Source organism: Protopterus annectens, chromosome 12.part0, assembly GCF_019279795.1.
Source record: "Protopterus annectens isolate FY-2018-M chromosome 12.part0, PAN1.0, whole genome shotgun sequence".
Classification (NCBI taxonomy): domain Eukaryota; kingdom Metazoa; phylum Chordata; order Ceratodontiformes; family Protopteridae; genus Protopterus; species Protopterus annectens.
In genome coordinates, this window is record NC_056746.1 from 569,474,546 (window position 1) to 569,483,103 (window position 8,558).

The 8,558-nt window shown below is 41.6% G+C and overlaps 1 protein-coding gene across 1 annotated transcript in view; it reads right to left on the reverse strand.

The window, feature by feature from the left end:
* The window catches only part of CCZ1 (CCZ1 homolog, vacuolar protein trafficking and biogenesis associated), a 1,119,178-nt gene that overhangs the window by 1,092,498 nt on the left and 18,122 nt on the right, over positions 1–8,558 (reverse strand). The window lies entirely within an intron of this gene.

Sequence of the window (8,558 nt, forward strand, 5' to 3'; positions counted from 1 at the left end):
GTTGGAATGTGTACTGTTGTTCTAAATATGCATGTGTTATGCTTGCTGCTCAACGTTCGGAATTCATGGGTGTTTGGTTAATGGGAATACTGATGCATGCTGTTACAACTAATTTTGAATGGTGTTGTTTGTTACTAACTCAAAATGCCATAAAATACTGCTAAACATACGACAACAGGGAAGGCGGGTTCCAGCGGACCCACCTCTCCCACCTCAGCTGGGGAGTGCACCTGGCACCAGTGCCCAGGCCGGGAGCTCCTCCTCCCGTGGCCCTGTGCCACCTTCAGGTGGAAGCGCTGCAGGGGATGGGGCTCGTCCCCCCATCTGCAAGCGTGGCCGAAGGAGAGCCTCCACTCACCCTCCATAGGGTCCGGTCTGTGGTGCGTAGTGAGATCAGGCGTTCTGTGACTGATCCCCTACACCAGCTTGAGGCGAGGGTGCGCAACTCATGGGTGTGCCTGCCCGTCCTATCCAGCCCCCAGCACAGCCCCGGCCTAGGATGTGAAGGCGCAGTGGTAACTGCCTATGGGTGGGGATTTCAGTTCCACTGTTGCCATCTGTGGGCTCATGGGCTTGCGATATCCAAACATCCGTCCCCGTCATTTGTGTTTACCCCCCACGTGTCATACTCCACCCCTGTATGCGTCTTGTTTGTCTTGTCTGTTAACCTCCCCAACCATATATAGTTATGTTATTTATTGATCATTTACAAAGTATATATATTTATTCTATTAGGATATGTCATGTATTATCATCTGTTTTACATTTTTGTATGCACTTTTTTATGCACTATTTTATGTGGTTTGATTTAAGAGATTAATTAATCCTGCTGGATGATTGGTTTATTTGAAATAGTAATTGTATTTAAATGATGGACTTATGGGTGGAAATGTGATTTGTTTCATTATCTGATGAAGGAGTGACGAAACGCTTGAAGTGTGTTTGTTACACTGCGTATTGGATTTGCTGTTGCTTTTGGATTTCTGTTAGCCCAATAAATTGTTTGCATCTTCGTTGGTTCACTTGGTGCTTTTTTCTGTTTATTTGTACTGCCAGCACCTTTCCTTTGAGCTTGGTTTTTGTTTTCTACATGGAGGATTCAACGAGGAGTGTAAACGAGTCTGAGGGCAGGAGAAATGAAATTGGTGAGATTCGTAAGCTTATCGGACAGCTTACACAGTTAGTGGGTCTTTTGACGCCTGTCAGCCAATCGGTGGCGACGCTTTTACGCTCTATTTCACTGCCAGGTAACCAGGAAGGGTTTGTGCGTATAGCTTCGAATGAAGATATGCCTTTGCAGAACAAGAACTGTAATAATGGTGCTAACAACGGTAACGAACACGAGGAGTCTAATTTGGACTTATTAAACGATTTTCCCAGGTTTTCTTTTGATGAGACACAGGACAGGCGTCCTAGAGAACAGCGACATTGTAGCAGTAGACCTAAAGATTCAGCCCAGGTTTCTGGAGCAAAACAAGGTACTGAGAAACTTTTTTCTGACGTGGTTAATGTCAAATTTGACTTTACAAATAACAGAAAAGTGTCCACGACTACAGGCACTTACAGTCAAAAGTTAAATGACTTACATTATTATTTGCACAAACTAAAAATGTTGGAAATGGACAATGCTTACCTCAAACACTGTTTAAAACTTGAAATTGTGCCTAAAGGCTTAAGGGTAAGCAAATACCCAAATAATGTGTATGAGGGTACCGAATTTTACAAAAATTTGATTAAAGCTTTTGATAACTGTGGATTTGCAATAATGCAGGCTATAATTTTAAATAATGAATGTGAAATGGGGAAGTTGTCTAATATTGTTGATGATATTAATAAGGCTGTTATTAATGACCTTATGTTCACAGTCACTGAACATAAGGATAGATATAAGAGGTTATTAAAGGATATTGAATCACAGTGTATTGAAGTACAACATAGAAAAGTTAATAAAATAGACAGAGATATACATGAGTATAAAACTATGATACAATACCCTAAACCAAAATTTTGGGGTAGAAATGTGAATTTTAATTCATACAATGTCCCTTATTTTCCTGCTGGGCAGATTAGTTCGCCACAAGTTGATGAAGTAATTGATTCTGAGGAGTTTCCCCCTTTACGTAGATCAGAAAGGCTTATGCAAAAGGAGCCGGTGAACTATAATTCAAAAAACTACAAAGTGAGGGGGGGACACCAAGCCTGGAGGCAGGAACAGTGGAACCAATACTAGATATTATAAATAATGGAAAGAAATGGACTTGTAATGATTTTAATATATTTAATTATTCCAATACTACACTCACAAGGGCCCATTTTGACCTTTTTTCTAAAGGTTTTGGATTCATACCACAAAGAAAGACAAACATATTTAAACTTCTGGTTGATATAAAATTATTTATCAGAAAGAAAAATTTAGAATTGTTTTTTAAGGACAAGTGCAATATGGAAAAAGTGGATGTACTTAGATGTAAGAGTACCTTTAACCCCCCTCTACATCCTCAGTTAAAAAATTTTGAGATGAATATTGAACTGGAATTAAGGAAATCCTTGAACAAACAGTACGTATGTCCTAATCTCACACAAGGTGAAGAAGAAATTCTTGGGAATTTAGGGAAAGATAAATATACTAGAGTCATGAAACCAGACAAAGGTGGGGGTGTTGTTTTCATGGACAGGATTGTATATGATGGGAAGATGTCTAATATTCTCAATGACACAGACAGATATAGTAGGACTTCTTTAAATGAAATACACATAGCGTACCATAGAATAAGAAGTGTATTGCAAGATTTACTACTAGAAGGATCTATTGATTTAAAAACTTTCAATTTTCTTAACGTCTCAAAACCTAAAATACCTTCAATTTTTGGGATCCCGAAGGTACATAAGGACATCAATGACCCACCATTGAGAGTGGTGGTTTCTTCGGAAGGTTCCATAACGGCACCCCTAGCAAAGTATATTGATGTCAAAATTAAACAGTTGGTTAATGATAACCAAAATATATTAAAAGATTCATGGGATTTTCTAAGAAAGATTAAGAATTTCTTACACAAAGAAACTTCAGGGTTTGGTACTCTTGATGTGGTCGATCTTTTTACAAGTATTCCCCATGAAGTGGGATTAACATGGTTTGAGGAAATGTTGATACCTTTCAAGAATATTTCTCAAAATGATTTTAGAACTATTTTAGTTCTTATGGAAATGGTCCTGAAAAACAATTTTTTGTTTTTTGAAGGTGAATACTACAGGCAAACGAAGGGAGTGGCCATGGGAGCCCATTGCGCACCCACGTATGCAAACATCATTATGGCATATTGGGAAAATAAATACATCCTTATCCCGCGGTTCAAAGATATGTGGACCCTGTACTGTAGATTTTTAGACGATTTGTGTTTCTTTTGGAAAGGTACCAAAGAAGACTTTGACAATTTTGTAGGATATGTCAATGGGACAACTAATTTTCTCAAATTTACAATGAATTTTGACACACAACAGGTAGTTTATTTGGATGTTAATATAATTAAAATCGATGACAAGTTTGTTTCCAAGATACATAGAAAGGAGACGTTCTCAAACACATACCTGCATTTTACTAGTTCTCACCCTTTCTATCAGAAAAAGAGTGTTTTGAAAGGGCAATTGGTTAGAATTTGCAGGATGACTTCTGATGATGGAATGTTCACAACAGAATGTGACAATTTGAGAAATATGTTTACAAAAAGAGGTTACCCAAAGGAATTGTTTGATACTATATTGCATGATGTTCTTGATGGGAGAAAGACCAGATTTGAACCTATTTTAGGTAAGGATGAAACAACAGTGTCATCAGATATTACCCAAAAAAATGATTTTGTATCGGGCCTCATTACTACATATGATGGGCAATCAAATATAGTAAAGAAGACATTTTTAAAGGAATGGATGAATTTTGCCAAAGTATCAGAACTGAGTCACATTTTTGAAAATGAAATTAAATTTATTTATAGGAAGGGCAACAACATTAAAGGTATTATTGAGAGGGGTGCTAATGGACTGACCAATAAAAGTAAGAAAAAAGCTGGGGTCTTCAAATGTGGTGCTTGCAGGTATTGTGCACACTTAAAAATTGGAAATAGCTGTTTCTTAGAAGCTAGGAAGAAAACGCTTACATTAAATACCTTTGTTAATTGCAACACAAAAGGGATTGTTTATGTTGCTTTATGTAAAAAATGTGAGGCATTTTATGTGGGAAAAAGTGAAAGGATGATAAAACAAAGGATATATGAACATTTATACGATATCAGAAAATCTTGTATCAACAATTCTCTGTATAAACATACATTAGTTTGTAAAGAATCTACTTTTGAATTTTTTGTAGTTGAGGTTGTGCCTATTGACCCTAGAGGGGGCATGTGGGAAACACTACTAGAATACAGAGAATTGTATTGGCAAATAACCTTGGAATCAAATAAACATCCGGGTATCAATGACATGGTGTCGTTGGCACCCGTTTTAAAACTAAGAGCAGCCAAATTATAATATAATTTAACATTCATTTTAAATAATCTATGAGTGCTTAGTTAATAGTGCAATACCATTTTGCACCAGTAGAGTGTAGTATTGTTTTAATGATTTTTTATGACATTCTAAATATATTTTAAATCTATTTCATTGTGTATTAAATATATATAGTTATGTTATTTATTGATCATTTACAAAGTATATATATTTATTCTATTAGGATATGTCATGTATTATCATCTGTTTTACATTTTTGTATGCACTTTTTTATGCACTATTTTATGTGGTTTGATTTAAGAGATTAATTAATCCTGCTGGATGATTGGTTTATTTGAAATAGTAATTGTATTTAAATGATGGACTTATGGGTGGAAATGTGATTTGTTTCATTATCTGATGAAGGAGTGTAAACTTGAAGTGTGTTTGTTACACTGCGTATTGGATTTGCTGTTGCTTTTGGATTTCTGTTAGCCCAATAAATTGTTTGCATCTTCGTTGGTTCACTTGGTGCTTTTTTCTGTTTATTTGTACTGCCAGCACCTTTCCTTTGAGCTTGGTTTTTGTCTGTTAACCTCCCCAACCTACCTCCCCAAATAGACCTACTTCCTGTACCTCACATTCCACTCTCACCTGAAAAAAAAGTAAAGAAAGGGCACTCTGTTCCCACAAAAAAATTACACCCCATACATAGCTGCCCAATTCGCACACATGTCCACTGGACATGTAAACTGATAATTCTAATTGGCAGTACAACATATTTTGGAAGGTTTCAAATTTCACACCAAATTTCACACATATGCACAGCTGTTGCTGATAAAGAAATGGGCAGCTATGGGCCTTCTCTACATCCTTCCTGCACATCCCGAGCTTGTTTTCCTACTGTCTTACCCTCTTTGTGCCCCCTTTTTCACCACTTTCTTATCTCCCCATTTTCTTTTCTTTAAAAGAAATTAGCGCGGGTGTTAGCGGGTGTAAGCACTTTTAAGCAGTAATCAGCGGGTGTGCGCTTGTGTGCGCTTAGCTAAGCGAGTGTGCGCATGTCTAAGCATCACGCAAACCAGCGCAAACCCACTTACAACTGCTTAAAAGTGCCTTAGTCACTCTGTATGACAAGGCCTGTAGTCTGCTCATCAACAAAATAAAATACCCCTGTCAGTCTCGAGCCCCAGACCTTGGAAACACTAGTCTGCATGAATTACCACTGAGCCACGGCAGATATACAAGAACTTGGTGCTGAAAGAAATATATCATGAAATACAAGGAGTGAATGTAAAGGGAATATAGGAAGGCCATTACACAAAGCTTGTTCCCTGAATCCTTACTGGCAATTCTTGTGGAATTGCATTACATTAGTGTGATAAGAGAAACAGCCATGCTAGGAGGTAATAATGTTACAGTAGCACCTTACAAACCCCACACAGTATCAGAGCAGGATAAACACTGCCATATTTGAATAGGTATGAGGCCAGACTTCTCAACTGTGACTGATTTACAGGGATGTCCCTGATTTGCAAAAAAATGTTACCTGAGCCCCACTGACTCCCTGTGAAATGTACTAACAGTAGGCAGAAAGGTGGGGTACCCCACGTAATGGTGACTGTCAATAAGAAAGTAGACACTACTTGCATGTCAAAAATGGTGTAGTACTACATATGCTCAAAATACCCCAGAGTCACAACGGCAGAATATCTGAAATATATCACAGGTGTATCCCACTAATATGTACCTTTCCCTGAGGCTGGTCAAATATATACCTGAGAGTATCGGAGACCTGCAAGTGTCAGAAATAAACAGGCATATCAGCCTGTCTGCTGTTACACACTCTGCGAATAGCTGCAGAATTACTCCCACAAGCACACCCTCATGTAGGAGTAAAACACAGAAATATCAAAGGATGTAGCCATCTAACAAACTAATGACAGTATAGCAGTTTACTGTATGTGCCTGATATTCATAATTGTTAGTACAAAATACAAGGCCCTAGTACTGCTCAACAGCAAAATAAAATTTGTAAGTGTCAAACCACAGACCTTGGGCTCACCAGACTGCATGCAGTGCCACCAAGCCACAGCAAACATATAAGAACTTACTGCTGAAAGAAATATGCATTACAAGGAGTGAATGTAAATGGAAAATAAGAAAGCCATAGCAACACATTCCAGTAAAGACAAATATCAGGCCTTCAAGGAGTGAATGTAAAGGGAAAATAGTGAAGCCATAGCAACACATTGCAAGAACTACTGTTGTATACCAGTTAATCCACAACTCCCACAGGAAAGTACATACTCCCATGTAAACAGTGTTAGCATTAGCAGGTGCGAGTTAACATACACACTGAGAAGAGTGAACTGGAAAAAGCAACAGTCAGGTTTCAGTACAACATGCATTTCAGTGACTACAACACAGCCTTAGATATGAGAGACATACCAACCTTTTGACTGACACAACAGTATCCACAGCAAACCAGCATGTTCCCCACCTTGCAAAACAAAAAGGCCAACGCCTACCTAACCTAACATTTTATAGCAGTGTCCTGAAGTCACAGTGAGAACTGCAATTACCACACAGCAGGCTGCATGCAATTAGTAAATGCTGGCCACCAACTGGTGCAGAGGCCATCACATGCACATGTGCAGATACCTACAAAAGCAGCCTGTACTGCCAGTCCACACAAGCAATAATATCATTGCAGCAACTGGAGGGAGAGAGAGAGACCAAAATAAAACAAAAAAAAAAAGCCAGCCAGCCATCCGGCCAACCATCCAGGCATCCAGGCAGCCAGGCAGCCAGGCAGGCCAGCCAGCCAGGCAGCCAGGCAGCCAGGCAGGCAGGCAGCCAGGCAGGCCAGCCAGCCAGGCAGGCAGGCAGCCAGGCAGCCAGCCAGGCAGCCAGGCAGCCAGCCAGCCAGGCAGGCAAGCAGGCAGCCAGCCAGGCAGCCAGGCAGCCAGCCAGCCAGGCAACCAGCCACCCAGGCAGGCAGGCAGCCAGGCAGCCAGCCAGGCAGCCAGCCACCCAGGCAGGCAGGCAGCCAGCCAGCCAGCCACCCAGGCAGGCAGGCAGCCAGCCAGCCAGCCACCCAGGCAGGCAGGCAGCCAGCCAGCCAGTCACCCAGGCAGGCAGCCAACCAGCCAGCCAGTCACCCAGGCAGGCAGCCAACCAGCCACCCAGGCAGGCAGCCAACCAGCCAGCCAGCCAGGCAGGCAGCCAACCAGCCAGCCAGCCAGCCAGCCACCCAGGCAGGCAGCCAGCCAGCCACCCAGGCAGGCAGCCAGCCAGCCAGCCACCCAGGCAGGCAGCCAGCCAGCCAGCCACCCAGGCAGGCAGCCAGCCAGCCAGCCACCCAGGCAGGCAGCCAGCCAGCCAGCCACCCAGGCAGGCAGCCAGCCAGCCAGCCACCCAGGCAGGCAGCCAGCCAGCCAGCCACCCAGGCAGGCAGCCAGTCAGCCAGCCACCCAGCCAGCCAGCCACCCAGCCAGCCAGCCAGCCGGCCAGGCAGCCAGCCAGCCGGCCAGGCAGCCAGCCGGCCAGGCGGCCAGGCAGCCAGCCAGCAATCCAAAAAAAAGCTGTCAGAGACAAAGGTAATGTAAACTACATAATCTAATAATCTACATACTGTGAACCCTCCATATGTGTTAACAGTCTGTATCTATATGTATATGAAGATGTGCATAGGGCAAGGGACATACTGCAACGGTTAGTGAAGGCTGGACATACATATGTAGTTGAAGATTGCTATGTGCACATATCAATGTAGGTTGTAGTGTGTGGCATTGAAAACAGCATGCAGTGCAGGTATATGTCATGTGGTGGTGAACTTCTGTGGGACTGAGTGAGTGTGGCCTGCTACAGCTATATGGCTTGAGGACAGCATAATGCATTATGCACAACAGTGTGCAATATCATTACAGAATGGTATGTCTCACAACTGTTGCAGAAGTGATATTCCCACCATGAAAGGTAGGCAGTCCATGTACCTACATGTGCATGTATATGTACAGCAATGGATGTCAAGAAGTGTGTTTTTTTTATATCATACTGTTTTTTTTTTTTTTTTT